The 23,757-nt window shown below is 36.6% G+C and overlaps 1 protein-coding gene across 4 annotated transcripts in view; it reads left to right on the top strand.

Moving 5' to 3' along the window:
• Window positions 1–23,757, top strand: part of PHKB (phosphorylase kinase regulatory subunit beta) — a 220,649-nt gene that overhangs the window by 16,572 nt on the left and 180,320 nt on the right. The window lies entirely within an intron of this gene.

Raw genomic sequence — 23,757 nt, 5'->3', positions numbered from 1 at the left:
GCTTCTCATTGCTGTGGCTTTTCTTGTTGCGGAGCACCGGTTCTAGATGTGAGGGCTTCAGTAGTTGTGGTGCGCGGGCTTCAGTAGTTGTGGCTCATGGGCTCTAGAGCGCAGGCTCAGTAGTTGTGGCACACGAGCTAAGTTGCTCCACAGCGTGTGGGATTCTTCCTGAACCAGGGCTTGAACCCATGTCCCCTGCATTGGCAGGCAGATTCTTAACCACAGCACCACCAGGGAAGTCTCTAAATACCTTAAACTGAATACGTTACCTAAATATCCATTGTCATGACTCCAGTTTTCATTTTGCTTTTTTTACTACTATAAAATTCTTACAACTAAATTATAATGCAAATTAAAGTACAGCAAAATTTTGATAGTGTTAGTGTTCACCCAGAGTTACATTCTTTCAGTTTTGTATTACATAAAAAATTAATAGCCCATAAAAAATATGGCACAGAGGGGGGACCTTCAAGATGGCAGAGGAGTAAGACGTGGAGATCACCTTCCTCCTCACAAATACATCAAAAATACATCTACATGTGGAACAACTCCTACAGAACACCTACTGAATGCTGGCAGAAGACCTCAGACGTCCCAAAAGGCAAGAAACTCCCCACATACCTGGGTAGGGCAAAAGAAAAAAGGAAAAACAGAGACAAAAGAATAGGAACGGGACCTGCCCCTTTGGGAGGGAGCTGTGAAGGAGTAAAAGTTTCCACACACTAGGAAGCCCCATCACTGGTGGAGACAGGGATGTGGACAGGGGGAAGCTTCAGAGCCATGGAGGACAGCGCAGCAACAAGGGTGCAGAGGGCAAAGCGGAGAGATTCCCACACAGAGGACCACTGCCGACCAGCACTCACCAGCCTGAGTGGCTTGTCTGCTCACCCGCTGAGGCGGGTGGGGGCTGGGAGCTGAGGCTCAGGCTTCGGAGTTCAGATCCCAGGGAGAGGACTGGGGTTGGCTGCGTGAACATAGCCTGAAGGGGGTTAGTGCACCGCAGCTAGCCGGGAGGGAGTCCGGGAAAAAGTCTGGAACTGCCTAAGAGGCAAGAGACCATTGTTTTGGGGTGCACGAGGAAAGGGGATTCAGAGCATCGCCTAAACTAGCTCCAGAGATGGGTGCGAGCCGCGGCTATCAGTGCGGACACCAGATACAGGCATGAAACGTTAAGGCAGCTGCTGCAGCCACCAATAAGCCTGTGGGCAAGCACAGGTCACTATCCACACCTCCCCTCCCAGGAGGCTGTGCAGCCCGCCACTGCCAGGGTCCTGTGATCCAGGGACAACTTCCCCAGGAGAACACACGGCACGCCTCAGGCTGTTGCAATGTCATGCTGGCCTCTGCCGCCGCAGGCTCGCCCAGCATTCTGTACCCCTCCTTCCGCCCGGCCTGAGTGAGTCAGAGCCCCCAATCAGCTGCTACTTTAACTCCGTCCTGTCTGGGTGGGGAACAGATGCCCTCAGGCAACCTACACGCAGAGGCGGGGCCAAATCCAAAGCTGAACCTCAGGAGCTGTGCGAACAAAGAAGAGAAAGGGAAATTTCTCCCAGCAGCCTTAGGAGCAGCGGATTAAATCTCCACAATCAACTTGATATACCCTGCATCTCTGGAATACCTGAATAGACAATGAATGATCCCAAAATTGAGGCAGTGGATTTTGGGAGCAACTGAAGGCTTGGGGTTTGCTTTCTGCATCTAATTTGCTTCTGGTTTTATGTTTATCTTAGTTTAGTATTTAGAGCTTATTATCATTCGTAGATTTGTTTAATGGTTTGGTTGCTCTCTTCCTTTTTTTTCTATATATACAATAGTTTTCTTTTTTCCTTTTTCTCTTTCTGTGAGTGTGAATGTGTGTGCTTCTTTGTGTGATTTTGTCTGTATAGCTTTGCTTTTAGCATTTTTCCTAGGGTTCTGTCTGTCCATTTTTTCATTTTTTTCCTTTTTAATTATAGTTTTTAGCACTTTTATCATTGGTTGATTTGTTCTTTGGTTTGGTTGCTCTGTTCTTTCCTTCTTTCTTTTCTTTTTTTAATTACTTTTTAATTTTTTTATCTTTAATGATTTTTTTTAATTTTAATAACTTTATTTTATTTTCCTTCTTTCTTTTATTTTTTTTTCCTGCCTTTTCTTCTGAGCTGTGTGGCTGACAGTGTCTTGGTGCTCCAGCTGGGTGTCAGGCCTGAGCCTCTGAGGTGGGAGAGCCGAGTTCAGGACATTGGTCCACCAGAGACCTCCCAGCCCCACATAATATCAAATGGCAAAAGCTCTTCCAGAGAGCTCCATCTCAATGCTAAGACCCAGTTCCACTCAATGAGCAGCAAGCTACAGTGATGGACACCCTATGTCAAGCAACTACCAAGACAGGAACACAACCCCACCCATTAGTAGAGAAAAAGCCTAAAGTCATAATAAGTTCCCAGACACCCCAAAACACACCACCAGACGCGGTCCTACCCACCAGAAAGAAAAGATCCAGCATCATTCACCAGAACACAGGCACCAGTGCCCTCGACTAGGAAGTCTACACAACTCACTGAACCAACCTTAGCCACTGGGGCCAGACACCAAAAACAACGGGAACTCCGAACCTGCAGCCTGTGAAAAGGAGACGCCAAACACAGTAAGTCAAGCAAAATGAGAAGACAGAGAAATACACAGCAGATGAAGGAGCAAGGTAAAAACCCACCAGACCAAACGAATGAAGAAGAAATAGGCAGTCTAACTGAAAAAGAATTCAGAGTAATGATAGGAAAGATGATCCAAAATCTTGGAAATAGAATGGAGAAAATACAAGAAACGTTTAACAAGGACCTAGAAGAACTAAATAGCAAACAAACGATGAACAACACAATAAATGAAATTAAACATTCTCTAGAAGGAATCCATAGCAGAATAACTGAGGCAAAAGAACGGATAAGTGACCTGAAAGATAAAATAGTGGAAATAACCACCACAGAGCAGAATAAAGAAAAAAGAATGAAAAGAATTGAAGACAGTCTCAGAGACCTCTGGGACAACATTAAACGCACCAACATTCAACTTATAGGGCTCCCAGAAGAAGAAGAGAAAAAGAAAGGGACTGAGAAAATATTTGAAGAGATTATAGTTGAAAACTTCCCTAATATGGGAGAGGAAATAGTCAAGTCCTGGAAGCTCAGAGAGTCCTATACAGGATAAATTGAAGGAGAAACACACCAAGACACATATTAATCAAACTATTAAAAATTAAATACAAAGAAAAAATATTAGAAGTAGCAAGGGGAAAGCAAAAAATAACATACAAGGGAATCCCCATAAGGTTAACAGCTGAGCTTTCAGCAGAAACTCTGCAAGCCAGAAGGGAGTGGCAGGACATATTTAGAGTGATGAAAGGGAAAAACCCACAACCAAGATTACTCTACCCAGCAAGGATCTCATTCAGATTCGATGGAGAAATTAAAACCTTTACAGACAAGCAAAAGCTAAGAGAATTCAGCACCACCAAACCAGCCTTACAACAAATGCTAAAGGAATTTCTCTAGGCAGGAAACAGAAGAAAAGGAAAAGACCTTCAATAACAAACCGAAAACAGTTAAGAAAATGGTAATAGGAACATACATATCAATAACTACCTTAAATGTAAATGGATTACATGCTCCAACCAAAATGCATAGACTGGCTGAATGGATACAAAAACAAGACCCATATATATGCTGTCTACAAGAGACCCATTTCAGACCTAGGGACACATAAAGACTGAAAGTAAGAAGATGGAAAAAGATATTCCATGCAAATGGAAATCAAAAGAAAGTTGGAGTAGCAATTCTCATTTTAGAAAAAATAGACTTTCAAATAAAGACTATTACAAGAGACAAAGAAGGAGACTATATAAAGATCAAGGGATCAATCCAAGGAGAAGATATAACAATTGTAAATATTTATGCACCCAACATAGGAGCACCTCAATACATAAGGCAACTGCTAATAGCCATAAAAGGGGAAATCGACAGTAACACAATCGTAGTAGGGGACTTTAACACCCCACTTTCACTAATGGACATATCATCCAAAATGAAAATAAATAAGGAAACACAAGATTTAAATGATATATTAAGCAAGATAGACTTAATAGATATTTATAGGACATTCCATCCAAAAACAACAGAATACACTTTCTTCTCAAGTGCTCATGGAACATCCTCCAGGATAGATCATATCTTGAGTCACAAATCAAGCTTTGGTAAATTTTTAAAAAATTGAAATCGTATCAGGTATCTTTTCCGAACACAATGCTATGAGACTACATATCAATTACAGGAAGAAATTTGTAAAAAATACAAACACATGGAGGCTAAACAATACGCTACTAAATAAGCAAGAGATCACTGAAGAAATCCAAGGGGAAATCAAAAAATACCTAGAAAAAAATGACAATGAAAACACTATGACCCAAAACATATGGGATGCAGCAAAAGCAGTTCTAAGAGGGAAGTTTATAGACATACAATCCTACCTCAAGAAACAAGAAACATCTCAAATAAACACTGTAACCTTACACCTAAAGCAATTAGAGAAAGAAGAACAAAAAAAACCCCAAAGTTAGCAGAAAGAAAGAAAGAAAGAAACATCAGATCAGAAATAAAGGAAAAAGAAATGAAGGAAACAATGGCAAAGATCAATAAAACTAAAAGCTGGTTCTTTGAGATGATAAACAAAGTTGATAAACCATTAGCCAGACTCATCAAGAAAAAAGGAAGAAGACTCAAATTAACAGAATTAGAAATGAAAAAGGAGAAGTAACAACTGACACTGCCGAAATGCAAGGGATCATGAGAGATTACTACAAGCAACTATATGTCAACAAAATGGACAACCTGGAAGTAATGGACAGATTCTTATAAAAGCACACCGTTCCTAGACTGAACCAGGAAGAAGTAGAAAATATAAACAGACCAATCACAAGCACTGAAATTGAAACTGTGATTAAAAATCTTCCAACAAACAAAAGCCTGGACCAGATGGCTTCACAGGCGAATTCTAGCAAACATTTAGAGTAGAGCTAACACCTATCCTTCTCAAACTCTTCCAAAATATAGCAGAGGAACACTGCCACACTCATTCTACGAGGCCACCATCACCCTGATACCAAAAACAAAGATGTCACAAAAAAAAGAAAACTACAGGCCAGTATCACTGATAAACATAGATGCAGAAATCCTTAGCAAAATACTAGCGAACAGAATCTAACAGCACATTAAAAGGATCATACACCATGATAAAGGGGGTTTATCCCAGGAACGCAGGGATTCTTCAATATGCTCACGTCAATCAATGTGATAAACCATTAACAAATTGAAGGAGAAAAACCATATGATCATTTCAATAGGTGCAGAAAAAGCTTTTGACAAAATTCAACACCCATTTATGATAAAAACTCTCCAGAATGTAGGCATAGAGGGAAGTTACGTCAACATAATAAAGGCCATATATGACAAACCACAGCCAACATCATTCTCAATTGTGAAAAACTGAAAGCATTTCCACTAAGATCAGGAACAAGACAGGGTTGCCTACCCTCACCACTATTATTCAACATGGTTTCGGAAGTTTTAGCCACAGCAGTCAGAGAAGAAAAAGAAATAAAGGAATCCAAATCGGAAAAGAAGAAGTAAAGCTGTCACTGTTTTGCAGATGACATGATACTGTACATAGAGTATCCTAAAGATGCTACCAGAAAACTACTAGAGCTAATCAATGAATTTGGTAACGCAGCAGGATACAAAATTCATGCCCAGAAATCTCCTGCATTCCTATACCCTAACAATAAAAAATCTGAAAGAGAAATTAAGTAAACACTCCCATTTACCACTGCAAGTAAAAGAATAAAATACCTAGGAATAAACCTACCTAACGAGACAAAAGACCTGTATGCAGAAAGCTATAAGACACTGATGAAAGAAATTAAAGATGATACAAACAGATGGAGAGATATACCATGTTCTTGGATTGGAAGAATCAACATTGTGAAAATGACTCTACTACCCAAAGCAATCTACAGATTCAGTGCAATCCCTATGAAACTACCAATGGCATATTTCACTGAACTAGAACAAAAAATTTCACAATTTGTATGGAAACACAAAAGACCCCGAATAGCCAAAGCAATCTTGAGAAAGAAAAACGGAGCTGGAGGATTCAGGCTCCCTGACTTCAGACTATACTACAAAGCTACAGTAATCAAGATAGTATGGTACTGGCACAAAATCAAGAATATAGATCAGTGGAACAGGAAAGAAAGCCCAGAGGTAAACCCACGCACCTGTGGTCACCTTATCTTTGATAAAGTAGGGAAGAATACACAATGGAGAAAAGACAGCCTCTTCAATAAGTGGTGTTGGGAAAACTGGACAGCTACGTGTAGAAGAATGAAATTAGAACACTCCCTAACACCATACACAAAAATAAACTCAAAATGGATTGAAGACCTAAATGTAAGGCCAGACACTATAAAACTGTTAGAGGAAAACATAGGCAGAACACTCTATGACATAAATCACAGCAAGATCCTTTTTGACCCACCTCCTAGAGAAATGGAAATAAAACCAAAAATAAACAAATGGGACCTAATGAAACTTAAAAGCTTTTGCACAGCAAAGGAAATCATAAACAAGACAAAAAGCCAACCTGCAGAGTGGGAGAAAATATTTGCAAACGAAGCAACTGACAAAGGATTAAGCTCAAAATATACAAGCAGCTCATGCTGCTCAATATCAAAAATAGAAACAACCTACTCCAAATATGGGCAGAAGACCTAAATAAACATTTCTCCAAGGAAGATATACAGATTGCCAACAAACACATGAAAGGATGCTCAACATCACTAATCATTAGAGAAATGGAAATCAAAACTCCAATGAGGTTATCACCTCACGCCGGTCAGAATGGCCATCATCATAAAATCTACAAACAATAAATGCTGGAGAGGGTGTGGAGAAAAGGGGACCCTCTTGCACTGTTGGTGGGAATGTAAATTGATACAGCCAGTATGGAGAACAGTATGGAGGTTCCTTAAAAAACTAAAAATAGAACTACCATATGACCCAGCAATCCCGCTACTGGGCATATACCCTGAGAAAACCATAATTCAAAAAGAGACGGGTACCACAATGTTCACTGCTGCACTATTTACAATAACCAGGACATGGAAGCAACCTAAGTGTCCTTTGACAGATGAATGGATAAAGAAGATGTGGCACATATATACAATAGAATTTTACTCAGCCATAAAAAGAAACGAAATTCAGTTATTTGTAGTGAGGTGGATGCACCTAGAATCTGTCATATAGAGTGAAGTAAGTCAGAAAGAGAAAAACAAATACTGTATGCTAACACGTATATATGGAATCTAAAAAAAGGTTCTGAAGAACCTAGGGGCAGGACAGTAATAAAGACGGAGACGTAGAGAATGCACTTGAGTACAAGGTGAGGGGGAAGGGTAAGCTGGGATGAAGTCAGAAAGTGGCATGGACATATATACACTACCAAATGTAAAATAGATAGCTAGTGGGAAGCAGCCGCACAGCACAGGGAGATCAGCTCGGTGCTTTGTGTCCACCTAAAGGGGTGGGATAGGGAGGGTGGGAGGAGACGCAAGAAAGAGGAGATATGGGAGGAGATATGGGGATATATGTATATGTGTAGCTGATTCACTTTGTTATACAGCAGAAATTAACACACCATTGTAAAGCAAGTATACTCCAATAAAGATTTTTAAAAAAGAAAATACGGCAGAGTTAAGCTACACTTAGACAGGAAACAATTTAAGCCAAACTAGATGGTTTGAATAGTGTTCTGCTTGTATACATTTAGTACTGAAAGAATGCCTATTATAGTATTCCAATTCTATAATTAAATATATGTATTAGAATGTAGGTTAATTTGTGTTTTAATATGTTCATTATAACATGGGTATGGCAACCTATGCTTCTTAATGACAGATTTGATTCTGCTCCTAAGGGTCTTGAGTTTGCTTTGTCTCCCCACAGAGATTGCATGTTTTTTGGGGATGTTTGACAGTTGGCCATAATTAGACTTGGAGGTTGTTAATGACATTAAGGTTAATTCTGAATAATCATGCTTCAGAAATAATTACTCATTTTGTTTATAAAGTTGTATTGAAGACCTGTTAGCATCACTCCTATGTAGTTCAGGGTCATATTTTAGTTGAGCTTTTCTCCCTCTTCCACCCTAAGTAATGCTCGTTTATCTGGCATGTTTAGAGAAAGTGGTAATCTTGGTTTCCTATGGCTTTTGCACATAGACACTAAACTATGTATACCAACCCAAGGGTACTTTAATATCACATTTACAGCTCAAATTCCATTCAGTTATCTTTTTGCTGTTTCTTAATTACTGATTTTTAAAATTACAGATTTAAAATCACTATGTGGGGCTTATCCATCCTTGCATTGATCAGGAGGATTCTGATTAACAATCAAAATTCCTCGATTTCTAATTTTGTGACCAGTCCTAGGCTAAGTGCAAGAGGAGATTCAAAAATTTAAGGGTGGAGAAGGGAAGACAATCAGTAGTTAATATACAGTGTGCCAGTGCTATACTTAAAATATTTCTTTTAAGTCTCACTACAATCCTGTGAGGTTAAATTTTCCCCAACTTTACAGATTAGAAGTCCTAGCTCAGAGAGAGCCCAAATCCACAATGTTGTGAAGGACATAGCTGTGATTGCAGCCAAGGTCTATCTGTTTTCACAGCCCATGTTCTTTCCACAACCTCCTAGGTATTATGACAGTGTCTATCCAGGAGCTTCCTTACACTCTGGGGGATGAGGAGGAGGGACGATGGAGAGCAGGGAGACCTCTTTTTTTTACTTGATTGGACCTTGGGATTAACCTTATTCACTAGAGTAAAAGATGGCTTCTAAAAAATGTGATTGGATTCCATACAAGAAAGTTTTGTCAGTTATGATTTTATTGTATGTAGGTCTTCACAGAAGGCAGTTTACTGACACAGACTCTCAGGACAGCTTTGGAGCAAATCGCCAAAGTCTGATGGTATAGTGTAGAAAATGGCAAAAACGTCTCTGCCCTGTTTTACTTAGCCAGTGATGTAAACTTCAGTGCATTTGATGAGAAGAAAATTAGCTAGCATTCATTGTCTACAAACTCTATACTGTCAGAAGTACTTCTCCTTTTTTTCTGGTTGAGAATATTTTTATTCTTAGTATTAGCTTACTTTGCTAATTCATAGTTTATTGTGATTTTTTTCGATTAACATTCAAGACTTCCTCTGTTCAAGCTTATGCTATAAAGTGTTATCAGGGCAATTTATAATTAGTAGTGTTAACATTCATATTAAATGCATTACTGAACTCTGCCAAGACAAGAAATACAGACCAGGACTTATCAAAGTGCAAATGATAAAGGAAAATGGTTTGTTTCCATCTTTCTAAATGCTGAATAGCTTGAAAGTATTATTTCTGTAGGACTTGTGTTGAATAACATATGACACAGCAAAATGCCTAATGTCACATGCTTTTTTAAATCACTGTAATAACAAGACATAATAAAATTAAATATTTCTTGTAAAGATTGGGAATGGTGTATAGTGAAGTTCTTTTTCCCCTCCATGTAATTCAATTAATATTTAACTAAGATGCTATCATTTAAGTCTTAGAAGTTTGGAATTGAAAATTTTTACTTGTAATATAAGTATGAAATAATGACTCTGGGTTTCTCTTCAGAAATCTTATATGTTCAGATTAATATTATCATTTATAAAGTAAGTCATTTGTAAGCTATATACATTTATTCTAGTGATCAAATCATTTTTAAATCATATCCTTTCATGATTTCATTCAGATCCTCCTTTATGAGCAATAGAAGAAGAGAACAGAACAGATTAAAATAGAAGAATAGAACAAGTTGAATTACTACATGATCACAGCTTAGGGTATTGATCAGTGAGTCTTACCTAACTTCATCTGCTCTGATGAGTCACCTTATTCATTGCAGCTGATTCCGAGTAATTGTAGGCAAATTTTAGATATCAGAGGATATTAATTCCATTTGTTGAATAAATATTTATTGAGTGCTCACTGTTTTCCGGTCACTATTGGCACTGGGATTATAACAGTGAATGAAACAACTACTGTTGAGAAATTTAAATAACTGTGTCATTTCTGAATGCATTTTTTTTCATCAAAGGAGTTCCAGAAACTTTTTAGAAACACTAGAATTGTTAGAATACAGCTCTGACCTCACAGAAATCATATACATTCATGGTATATTATGGCAAGGGACTCTACTAGACTATAAATAAGAAAGGAAAATGAAATAGCTAATTGAGTGATTGGTATTTATAAGATCAACTCATAAAACATCAACCAGATTTAATATCCTTCAATAGATTTTATAGGCTGTGCTCCTTCCTTAAAGGTCACTGGAAGAACTTAATACCTTTTTATTAAAAATAAAATGGGAACAGTTGAATGGCCTTTTCACATCTTAGCTGGATTAGTTGAAGAGGCAAATTTTACTTCAATTTTAAGAAGTTGTGCTATTTTATATTTGCCACTTCATATTTTACATTTAAAATCTGTTTCTTACCCAACTTGCCATGGAGAAACATAGACTTAAGAAGTTGAGGGTTCAGATGAACTGTGATAATAACTTGGAGTTAAGTAGGGAAAAGTATACATATATGTATATATACATGTACATATAATTTTGGAGCAGTCTGTTGTTTAGAGCAGAAAATGAAAACAGGGATTAAGGGCTCTTAACTCTTCTTAGCCAAGCATTTTTATGAGGTTTCATGGTATAGGACAAAGAGCACACATATAGTTTGTCTTTAGAGAACCCCGTGTTCAGATTTAGACTGCCATTTAATAACTTCTTTGTGCTTCAATTTAATGCCAACCTCCTTCCTTTGTCAGGAAGATGAAATGGGACAATGTACGTTAAGTATCTGGTACAATGCAAAGTAGTATGCATGCAAAATTTCCCTTTCTCATTTTAAGAAATTATACAGTAAAGAAAATCATGGTTTAAGTTTTGTTGTTTTGTTTTGGAAGGAGATGTTGGTGATCTTGAAGATGCTCAAAGTGCTGAGTCATGTATAGTGTATTCGAACCTTTTAACTATAAAAGTTAACGGGTATCCATTCTAAAGTTAGTTAAGTTTTTCAACTTGTCTAATCATGAAAGTCTGAAGAGGTGGGCCTAGATGATTAAATCAAGTTGGATGGGAGCAGCAGGAGATAGCATAGCCTGTGAGAATATTGTAAACTGGTCATCAGAAGTTTCCTGAAAACAAACTTTTCAGGAAGACTATTTTTGTCAGCTTCTCTCCATGTTTTCCCTCTTCTTACCAAACTTTCACTGCCATTTACTATGTACTAGATATGGTCCCTGTTGTAGATCGGTTTCCAGTGTAGTTAGCACATTAATCAACTGGTGAAAATAAAATGTATTGTCATAAGCAAGAACTGTACTTAAGGTATTTACAGAGTGCTGTAAGAATGCAGAATATGGAACAATTAACTCTGCCTGTGGAATTGAAGAAGACCTCCCCCTAATCATGTGGGTCACGCAGTTCAATTCAATAAACATTTGGATTGTGAACCTCCTAGTACAAGCATTAGGGATACAAAGGTGAGAATGTATTAGAATAATTTGTCCCTTCTATAGTCGTATCCTTCTAGTTTTTATCAGTGGAGGAGTAAAAGGGAATTTTAAGATGAAGAACTTATCATCCCAAGTTAATGATTTAATTTAAATTTCAAAGTTGCTTGAAAATATGTTATATCATATATAGATGATAAACATATAATTATTATACTCTGGGAAACCTTGATATCTTAACAACTCAGAAATTAATGTTTTAATAATTAACTGATAAACCACAGATGTGGTTTGCATATATTTTGTATGTTCAGATACAAGGCTATCTCTGCTTTTCCATGCCTTCTGGTCTGTACCCTTCCTGCTCTCCTCACCTTCTCTATATCCATGTAAGTATAAGGACTATCCAAACCTCATGAAACTGTGGGGCTTTTTGACCCTCTACAATACAAGGGCTTCAGATTCTTCTTAGTTCCTGATTATTTTGTTGGAGAATATGTTAGCTCAGGGATTTTGGTTATTCAACTGCTTCTTTGTACATACTTTCTTATTAGTTTATTAGCCTCTGCACTTCACAGTTTTCAAAAACTTAGGCTTAAGAGACTAAGGCTTTCAGAGACTTTCCTGACTGAAAAATCACAGTTCTTAATGTCCTATGTCTATAAAATTAGCTGTTTACCATTAGCTCAGGCAGAAGATTCTAAAGTTGCAGTCTTTAGAACTGGTGAATCTCACCCTGCTCCATTCCCAAAGTTAGAGAATCATTAATAAAACACAGACAGAAGATACTGATTGATTCTTTCCTTGGGCTAAGATTCTACTTTCACATTCTTTGTGTATTTCTCTGCTAGAACCCAAGACCTATAGAAAAATGAAAGGGTGCAGCATACTTTATGTTTTAACTTTGTATCAATATGCCTCATTGAGTGCTACTACAGTACTTAAAAAAATCAATATATGTTGCTCCAAGCAATTGCGATTTTTAGAGACATTAATGTATCTGCACATGAAGCTGATTATTGTTTAAGCTGTTTGTAAATATCATATGTCCATGATGGGTTTGAAATCTTGCATATAAGTAGATCAAATGCTACATTATTAGATACTAGAGTTTTTATATAGCTTTTGAAAATTAAGTTGTATTATTTCAAGAGGAAATTGTCTCTTTGAATCCCATAGTTTGAGATGGTCTCTTTATAATTTAGGACAAATGGATCTTTCTATTGAATATTTTGTAACCTAAAAAGAAAAAAATTTTACCAATTTGATCTTTTTAAAATGAATGGAATTTACTACTTACTTTAAAAGCGGTTTAGAAAACAAATTCCCAATGGATAAAATAGCTAAGTGGGAAAATTTATTTTTTTAACATTATAAAAGACTTAGAAGAAAATTGCAGTAACTATATGTATAACCTTGGGGTTATCAAAAACCTTTTTATTTATTTATTTATTATTATTTTAAAATAAATTTATTTATTTATTTATTTATGGCTGCTTTGGGTCTTTTTTGCTGCGCGTGGACTTTCTCTAGTTGCGGTGAGCAGGGGCCACTCTTCATTGTGGTGCGTGGGCTTCTCATTGCGGTGGCCTCTCGCTGCGGAGCATGGGCTCTAGGCGCACGGGCTTCAGTAGTTGTGGCACGCGGGCTCTAGAGTGCAGGCTCCGTAGTTGTGGCACACGGGCTTAGTTGCTCTGCGGCATGTGGAATCTTTCCGGACCAAGTCCCTATCAAAAACCTTTTTAAACAAAAAGGAAGACGAGAACCAAATGAGGAAAGAGATAGATTGACTGTTACTTTTTTTTTTTTTTAATTTTGACATTGGTATACTAATGAAAACTCAGGGGAAAATATTTGAAATGGAAATGTTAAATAGCACACAAAACATACAAAGAGCTCTTAGAAATTGATGACAAAAACACTGATAAAACAGTAGCAAATGGCAATAGGATGTAGGCAGTTCACAGAAGAGCAAATCCAAATGGCCAGTTTGTAAAGATTCTCAAACTCACTAATAGTCTGGGAAATGAAAATTAAGTAAAAGAGGGCTACTGCTTTACTCCTATCAGATTGGAAAAGCTTTTAAAAGAATGGAGCCCTTACATTACTGGTAGAAATGTGAATTATTTTAGCCTTTTTAAAAAATGTAATTTGCCATTTGTTGTAAAAAGTGCATTTATCATTTAATTCAATACTACTTCTTTACGTGACATTACTGAATGCAGAGTTGGGAAGATATGTATTGTAACATGCTATTAGATAGTATTTCCAATGTACAGATATATAGGTATAAATAAACTCAAAAGTATATATAATAGTAGAATGTAGTAAAATAATTAGGAAGTGATGAGGCTTGATTATTTATTACCATTGTTTTTAATAATTAGTTGTAATTTAATTTGCAGTTATGGCTGTGTTTCACAACCATTCCCAAAATTCCTGACAATTTAACAGTTGACTCTCTCCAGCCAGTTCTAACTGGTTCTAGCACACTCCTGCTTATATCTATGTATATCTGTGTTTTGCAGTATTGTTTGTGATGGTAAAAATCGGAAGCAAATTGTATACCCACTGATGGGGGGCTAGTGGAATAAGTTGTAGTATAGCAAAAGAAAGAGCCATCACTTTTAGTGATTTCCCTGTGTGTTGTTAAATGAGAGGAGCTAAATGCAAGCACAGGTCTGTGTCATGATCCCATTTTTATAAAACGAGCAAGGGCAGACTCTTCTCTCATTTTTGCCTATATGTTTGATTATATAAACATGGAAAATGTGTGGTTATGAGTACAGAAGAGGGCAAGAGGATGAGGTAAGGAAAGAAAGGACTTATGTCCATGAGAAAAACAGTATGTATGTTATGATCCTATATGTGGTAAATTTTATGTGTCTATGTGATATATACACACTAAAAAATATATACACATTAAAAAGTATACGCATTAAAAAATATATACACAGTAAAAAATGCCTGAAAAGAATGCACCAAAATGTTAATGTACCAAATGTACCAAAACGTACCAAAATGTTAATGATACCTTTTTTAGGGTGATAGAATGTTATCTTTTTTTTTTTAATCTGAAAAGAAATTATTTTAATTGAGGGAGAGAATCAGAATCCTATGGTCCTTTCTAAGGATTTAAATTTATAATAAAATTATCCTGTGAAAGGGCATACTTGGGTCAGTGTGTCAATAAAATTTACCCTTTAGTGATATAATTTCTTCACCTAAACCTTCATGTGTATCACTTCAAAAAAATTCTTAGTATATAGTATCTTGTTTCATGAGACATGTGTATAAGTTTTAGAACTGTATTAGGAACTTCCCTGATGACGCAGTGGTTAAGAATCTGCCCGCCAATGCACGGGACATGGGTTTGAGCTCTGGTCTGGGAAGGTCCCACATGCCGCAGAACAACGAAGCCCCTGCGCCACAACTACTGAGCCTGCGCTGTATAGAGCACACGAGCCACAACTACTGAGCCCGTTTGCCACAACTACTGAAGCCCACGTGCCTAGAGCCTGTGCTTTGCAACAAAAGAAGCCACCACAATGAGAAGTGCACGCTGCAACAAAGAGTAGTCCCCGCTCGCCACAACTAGAGAAAGCGCGCGCGCATCAACAAAGACCAAATGCAGCCAAAAATAAAATAAATTAAAAAAAAGAACTATATTAACTATGTGTGCATATATGTATATATATTTATGACAACATCTTCCTGGAGTTCAGTTGTTACCTTCATATTTAGATGGCAATTCATTATTTGAAATTGCTGGTAAGTTTAGAGATTGCAATGCAGGAGTTCCCTGTTCTCTGAGCCCCACAGGGGGATTAAATTTTCCTGTCCTTTGTCTTTTAAGGAACTCACCACTCTACCTTGTTTTATATATATATATAATATAATATAATCTTATTCATAACTTTACCTTTCTTCCTAATCTGTAGGCCTTGGTAGCCTGCTAGATGTATGGTCCAGAGTCTTATGCATTCACTGTATATATTAACTGAATGAATAAATAATGATATTTATCTTAGTCCACCACCATGCATGGAAAAATGATAAAGCTACTTTAGGGATCATCAAAGTCTTGATTAATAATATTTTTGTATGTATTAAAGAGCTTTGAATCATATAAAGTAAAATGCCCAAATAATACACTTCTGATGTTGTTTTGGTTTGCTGATCAGTTTTCCACCTTGAATTTCCTCTTGGGTCATCTATTTCTTGCTTTTAACAGTTGCTATTTAACTATCAGTGCTGTTTTGTGATTTCTTAAGAGCCTCTCCATAACACTCAGAAACCTTCTGGGTTTATAGTGCAAAATTCAGAAAGCTTATACCTTTGTTAAGTTTATCTCTTTCTATAATACTGTTTATGTCTCACAGATCAGCTCATTCTTTAGTCTCTTTCTTAGTAAATAGCCCTTTCTTCCTTCATGCTAAAGCTGTAATACTTCTCTTCAAGTAACAACTTCTGCTTCATCTTCTTTGTCACGGTTATCTGTTTGATGTAATGTGTTCTGAAATGAAGATGTAGACTGCATTTTTCTAATACAAAGTGAATTGTCAGGTAAAAAATCAGGTTGACATGTTTAAACTCATTTTACAAACTTGATAACTGATAAGATTCATTTTACTTTGTGGTGTTTAGATATAGGCAAAATTCAAATGAGAAAAACATGGAAAGGAGAAATTTATATTTTAAAAATTCATTTCATTTTGAACTCTAAACATTATTAGAGTTTTCTGTTATTTTTTTTTTCTTTTTCAGAGTCTGAGTTTTATTTATTTTTTGAATTCCACATATAAGGGAGATCATACAGTATTTGTCTTTGTCTGACTTATTTCACTTAGCATAATACCTTCAAGGTCCATCTATGTTGTCACAAGTGGGAGGATTTCCTAGTTTTTATGGCTAAATAATATTTCAGTGTGTGTGTGTATGTGTATCACAACTTCTTTATCCATTCATGCATCAGAGAACACTTAGGTTGTTTCCATGACGTGGCTATTGTAAATAATGCTGCTGTGAATATGCAGGTGCAGATATCTTTTTTTTGTTTGTTTGTTTGTTTATACTGCAGGTTCTTATTAGTCATCAATTTTATACACATCAGTGTATACACGTCAATCCCAAACGCCCAATTCAGCACACAACCATCCCCACACCACCGCAGTTTTCCCCCCTTGGTGTCCATATGTCTGTTCTCTACATCAGTGTCTCAACTTCTGCCCTGCAAACCGGCTCATCTGTACCATTTTTCTAGTTTCCACATACATGCGTTAATATACGAAATTTGTTTTTCTCTTTCTGACTTACTTCACTCTGTATGACAGTCTCTAGATCCATCCACGTCTCAACAAATGACTCAATTTCGTTCCTTTTTATGGCTGAGTAATATTCCATTGTATATATGTACCACAACTTCTTTATCCATTCGTCTGTCGATGGACATTTAGGTTGCTTCCATGACCTGGCTATTGTAAATAGTGCAGGAATGAACATTGGGGTGCATGTGTCTTTTTGAATTATGGTTTTCTCTGGGTATACGCCCAGTAGTGGGATTGCTGGATCATATGGTAAATCTATTTTTAGTTTTTTAAGGAACCTCCATACTGTTCTCCATACTGGCTGTATCAATTTACATTCCCACCAACAGTGCAAGAGGGTTCCCTTTTCTCCACACCCTCTCCAGCATTTGTTGTTTGTAGATTTTCTGATAATGCCCGTTCTAACTGGTGTGACGTGATACCTCATTGTAGTTTTGATTTGCATTTCTCTAATAATTAGTGATGTTGAGCATCTTTTCATGTGCTTCTTGGCCATCTGTATGTCTTCTTTGGAGAAATGTCTATTTAGGTCTTCTGCCCATTTTTGGACTGGGTTGTTTGTTTCTTTAATATTGAGCTGAATGAGCTCTTTATATATTTTGGAGATTAATCCTTTGTCTGTTGATTCATTTGCAAATATTTTCTCCCATTCTGAGGGTTGTCTTTTCGTCTTGTTTATGGTTTCCTTTGCTGTGCAAAAGCTTTTAAGTTTCATTAGGTCCCATTTGTTTATTTTTGTTTTTATTTCCATTACTCTAGGAGGTGGATCAAAAAAGATCTTGCTGTGATTTATGTCAAAGAGCGTTCTTCCTATGTTTTCCTCTAAGAGTTTTATAGTGTCCGGTCTTACATTTATATTTAATTTTATTACATTTAATATTTTGTGTATTTATTTTGTGTGTTAGGGAGTGTTCTAATTTCATTCTTTTACATGTAGCTGTCCAGTTTTCCCAGCACCACTTATTGAAGAGACTGTCTTTTCTCCATTGTATATCTTTGCCTCCTGTGTCACACATTAGTTGACCATAGGTGCGTGGGTTTATCTCTGGGCTTTCTATCTTGTTGCATTGATCTATGTTTCTGTTTTTGTGCCAGTACCATATTGTCTTGATTACTGTAGCTTTGTAGTATAGTCTGAAGTCAGGGAGTCTGATTCCTCCAGCTCCCTTTTTTTCCCTCAAGACTGCTTTGGCTATTCGGGGTCTTTTGTGTCTCCATACAAATTTTAAGATGATTTGTTCTAGTTCCGTAAAAAATGCCATTGGTAATTTGATAGGGATTACACTGAATCTGTAGATTGCTTTGGGCAGTATAGTCATTTTCACAGTATTGATTCTAACAATCCAAGAACATGGTATATCTCTCCACCTGTTGGTATCATCTTTAATTTCTTTCATCAGTGTCTTATAATTTTCTGCTTACAATTCTTTTGTCTCCCTAGGTAGGTTTATTCCTAGGTATTTTATTCTTTTTGTTGCAATGGTAAATGGGAGTGTTTCCATAATTTCTCTTTCAGATTTTTCATCATTAGTGTATAGGAATGCAAGAGATTTCTGTGTGTTAATTTTGTATCCTGCTACTTTACCAAATTCATTGATTAGCTCTAGTAGTTTTCTGGTAGCATCTTTAGGATTCTCTATGTATAGTATCGTGTCATGTGCAAACAGTGACAGCTTTACTTCTTCTTTTCCAGTTTGTATTCCTTTTATTTCTTTTTCTTCTCTGATTGCCGTGTCTAGGACTTCCAAAACTATGTTGAATAATAGTGGTGAGAGTGGACATCCTTGTCTCGTTCCTGATCTTAGAGGAAATGCTTTCAGTTTTTCACCGTTGAGAATGATGTTTGCTGTGGGTTTGTCGTATATGGCCTTTATTATGTTGAGGTAGGTTCCCTCTATGCCCACTTTCTCGAGAGTTTTTATCATAAATGGGTGTTGAATTTTGTCAAAAGCTTTTTCTGCATCTATTGAGATGATCATATGGTTCTTATTCTTCAATTTGTTAATATGGTGTATCACGTTGATTGATTTGCGTATATTGAAGAATCCTTGCATCCCTGGGATAAATCCCACTTGATCGTGGTATATGATCCTTTTAATGTGTTGTTGGATTCTGTTTGCTAGTATTTTGTTGAGGATTTTTGCATCTATATTCATCAGTGATATTGGTCTGTAATTTTCTTTTTTTGTAGCATCTTTGTCTGGTTTTGGTATCAGGGTGATGGTGGCCTCATAGAATGAGTTTGGGAGTGTTCCTTCCTCTGCAATTTTTTGGAAGAGTTTGAGAAGGATGGGTGTTAGCTCTTCCCTAAATGTTTGATAGAATTCACCTGTGAAGCCATATGGTCCTGGACTTCTGTTTGTTGGAAGATTTTAAATCACAGTTTCAATTTCATTACTTGTGATTGGTCTGTTCATATTTTCTGTTTCTTCCTGGTTCAGTCTTGGAAGGTTATACCTTTCTAAGAATTTGTCCATTTCTTCCAGGTTGTCCATTTTATTGGCATAGAGTTGCTTGTAGTAGTCTCTTAGGATGCTTTGTATTTCTGCGGTGTCTAATTTTATTGATTTGAGTCCTCTCCCTCTTTTTCTTGATGAGTCTGGCTAATGGCTTATCAATTTTGTTTATCTTCTCAAAGAACCAGCTTTTAGTTTTATTGATCTTTGCTATTGTTTTCTTTGTTTCTATTTCATTTATCTCCACTCTGATCTTTATGATTTCTTTCCTTTTGCTAACTTTGGGTTTTGTTTGTTCTTCTTTCTCTAGTTTCTTTAGGTGTAAGGTTAGATTGTTTACTTGAGATTTTTCTTGTTTCTTTAGGTAGGCTTGTATAGCTATAAACTTCCCTCTTAGAACTGCTTTTGCTGCATCCCATAGGTTTTGGGTCATCGTGTTTTCATTGTCATTTGTCTCTAGGTATTTTTTGATTTCCTCTTTGATTTCTTCAGTGATCTCTTGGTTATTTAGTAGCGTATTGTTTAGCCTCCATGTGTTTGTGTTTTTTACGTTTTTTTCCCTGTAATTCATTTCTAATCTCATAGCGTTGTGGTCAGAAAAGATGCTTGATATGATTTCAATTTTCTTAAATTTACTGAGGCTTGATTTGTGACCCAAGATGTGATCTATCCTGGAGAATGTTCTGTGCGCACTTGAGAAGAAAGTGTAATCTGTTGTTTTTGGATGGAATGTCCTATAAATATCAATTAAATCTATCTGGTCTATTGTGTCATTTAAAGCTTCTGTTTCCTTATTTATTTTTATTTTGGATGATCTGTCCATTCGTGTAAGTGAGGTGTTAAAGTCCCCCACTATTATTGTGTTACTGTCGATTTCCTCTTTTATAGCTGTTAACAGTTGCTTTATGTATTGAGGTGCTCCTATGTTGGGTGCATATATATTTATAATTGTTATATCTTCTTCTTGGATTGATCCCTTGATCATTATGTAGTGTCCTTCCTTGTCTCTTGTAACATTCTTTATTTTAAAGTCTATTTTATCTGATATGAGTATAGCTACTCCAGCTTTCTTTTGATTTCCATTTGCATGGAATATCTTTTTCCATCCCCTCATTTTCAGTCGGTATGTGTCCCTAGGTCTGAAGTGGGTCTCTTGTAGACAGCATATATATGGGTCTTGTTTTTGTATCCATTCAGCAAGCCTGTGTCTTTTGGTTGGAGCATTTAATCCATTCACGTTTAAGGTAATTATTGATATGTATGTTCCTATGACCATTTTCTTAATTGTTTTGGGTTTCTTTTTGTAGGTCCTTTTCTTCTCCTGTGTTTCCCACTTAGGGAAGTTCCTTTAGCATTTGTTGTAGAGCTGGTTTGGTGGTGCTGAATTCTCTTAGCTTTTGCTTGTCTGTAAAGCTTTTGATTTCTCCATCAAATCTGAATGAGATCCTTGCCGGGTAGAGTAATCTTGGTTGTAGGTTCTTCCCTTTCATCACTTTAAGTATATCATGCCACTCCCTTCTGCTTGTAGAGTTTCTGCTGAGAAATCAGCTGTTAACCTTATGGGAGTTCCCTTGTATGTTATTTGTCGTTTTTCCCTTGCTGCTTTCAATAATTTTTCTTTGTCTTTAAATTTTGCCAATTTGATTACTATGTGTCTCGGCGTGTTTCTCCTTGGGTTTATCCTGTATGGGACTCGCTGCGCTTCCTGGACTTGGGTGGCTATTTCCTTTCCCAAGTTAGGGAAGTTTTCGACTATAATCTCTTCAAATATTTTCTCGGGTCCTTTCTCTCTCTCTTCTCCTTCTGGGACCCCTATAATGCGAACGTTGTTGCGTTTATTGTTGTCCCAGAGACCTCTTAGGCTGTCTTCATTTCTTTTCATTCTTTTTTCTTTAGTCTGTTCCGCAGCAGTGAATTCCACCATTCTGTCTTCCAGGTCACTTATCCGTTCTTCTGCCTCAGTTATTCTGCTATTGATTCCTTCTAGTGTAGTTTTCATTTCAGTTATTGTATTGTTCATCTCTGTTTCTTCTTGAATTCTTTAATTCTTCTAGGTCTTTGTTAAACATTTCTTGCATCTTCTTGATCTTTGCCTCCATTCTTTTTCTGAGGTCCTGGATCATCTTCACTATCATTATTCTGAATTCTTTTTCTGGAAGGTTGCCTATCTCCACTTCATTTAGTTGTATTTCTGGGGTTTTATCTTGTTCCTTCATCTGGTACATAGCCCTCTGCCTTTTCATCTTGTCTATCTTTCTGTGAATGTGGTTTTTGTTCCACAGGCTGCAGGATTATAGTTTTTCTTGCTTCTCTTTCTGTTATTTTGCATCTTTTTCTATGTCTTTGGGAACTTGTACTCCATTGTTGATTTCTTTCTCCTCCACATTTGTATTGGTATTGATGCTTTTCAGATGTTTAATTCTTGTTTAAAATGTTTCCATTATTGCTTTTCCTTTCTAAGTAATTTAATTTTATGCAGTTACTTCAGAAGCAATATAGTGGTGATCACTGAAGTGTTGACATTTATCTAGCCAAGCTGTTCTTAATTTACCATGGGCTTTCTTTGAAGATATAGGAAGGTATAAGAAAACATAGATTCTCAGTGAATTAGCTGATTTTACTTTTACACTTTTCTGCTTTGCTTTGAACATCTTCTCTTTTAGCTCCTACTGAATGGGTATTTATTTTCTTGAAAAGTCTGGTTTCCCGTTTGTTTATTTATTGTTGCTTCTAAGAAACTCCATGGGTGAATTTATTGAAAAACATTAGATGACAGAATCATTTTAGTCTCTTGGGGGAGGTAAGGGGCACCTTAAATGTAGTAGTACTTTTAAAGGAAGTATTTTTTTCACTCTAAAACCCCTGTTACAATGTCATTAAAATAATCTTTCAAAATAAATTCACCTACTATTATAATGCAAGTAGATTTCAGTTTTGCATATTCTATTTCAATCTTTATCCATATGCACATGTATTATTTATCTAATTGTAATGAAAATATATATGCAACATTTGGTGATTTTATTTTTCTTATATAAAGCAAAATCTTAGCTCTATGAATAGTGCTCTAAATAAAAACAAATTATTTCACCACAAAATAAATAAAAACAAATCTAAATAAAATCTAAGTAAAAAAATCATTCCACAATCATTCCACCCCAGCAAACATGTCCCCTTTAGTCTTTGTATATCCATATGCACAATTTAAAACATGATGATTTGTACCTGATTTTATTTTATTAATTATGGCTGAATTTCACCGAGAGTGTGTAGACCCCCCAGAGCTTATCACCTAACATGCAAGCATTCCTTCCCAGCTGCCAGGCTGCCCATATACTGCCAATATACTTAAACCTACCCAGAGCTAATTGAATGCAGAGAGGCAGAGGGTATGTGTGGACCCTTGCCTCCTTTGCAGTCCTGATGCTTTCCTCTCTGTGTTGGTAGTCCTCTCCATACTTCACTATGGGGGCCATTCTCGTTGGTGTCATTGTGAAGACTTTTTTAGAAAAATCTCTTCACTCAGAGCAAGTCATTTCATATTCCCTGTTTTCATCCATAAGTCATTTTTCTTTCTAACAGAAGATATGGGACTATTGCCTGAATGTGTAGATCTTTACCTTACTTCCTCTAAACATAAAAAGATTTCAAATAACTTGGCTTTAAACTAGCATACTGGACATAGCAATTTTACGAACATAAGTGCTTTAATTTTCTTTAAAAACTGATTCTTAATGCCTGCCAACACGACCCCCCACCCTGGTAAGTTATAGGTTCACTCTTGTGCTATGTTGTTAGACTATATGACATGGATTACCTGAGTCCCAGGGTGGATTAATTGTGACTTTGAGATATTTATAATTTCTGAGTGCTTTTAACAAGAATGAGAGTCAGTACTTATTCTGATGGCTGAAGGGTCAGATGTCTTCCTTTCAGTCAGTAGTTGAGAAAGTGCACTAGTCAAGTGAACAATTTTCTGTATCCCTTTTGTGGCAGATTATTATGATTAACGTGAATTTTGTAACTTTTGAGCAGTGTATTCTGCTAACACCTTGCTGTAGTTTCCGTGGCTGAAAAGTAGAAATGGTTTCTGCTTATAGTCTAGATAATAAGGCAAGTATTATCTACCTAGGAGAAAGTGGAGGCTTCAGGCTTTCAGTATGAAAACTATCTGAATATTCATGAAGTGGATGACTTTGGAACATGTACAGTATCTTTTTCCTTGAGGTTTTGGGGGTATGATTGTTTGACAGAAAACTGCCTGATAATGCATGAGGATAAGGAATAAGGTTTGGATTTCAGGGCATGTAAGTAGATACATTGATATTTCTCAGAAGGAACTGAAATTATT

Source organism: Eubalaena glacialis, chromosome 18 (genome assembly GCF_028564815.1).
Source record: "Eubalaena glacialis isolate mEubGla1 chromosome 18, mEubGla1.1.hap2.+ XY, whole genome shotgun sequence".
Lineage (NCBI taxonomy): Eukaryota > Metazoa > Chordata > Mammalia > Artiodactyla > Balaenidae > Eubalaena > Eubalaena glacialis.
Note: the sequence above shows the minus strand (reverse complement) of the source record. Positions and strands in the feature narration are given on the sequence as shown.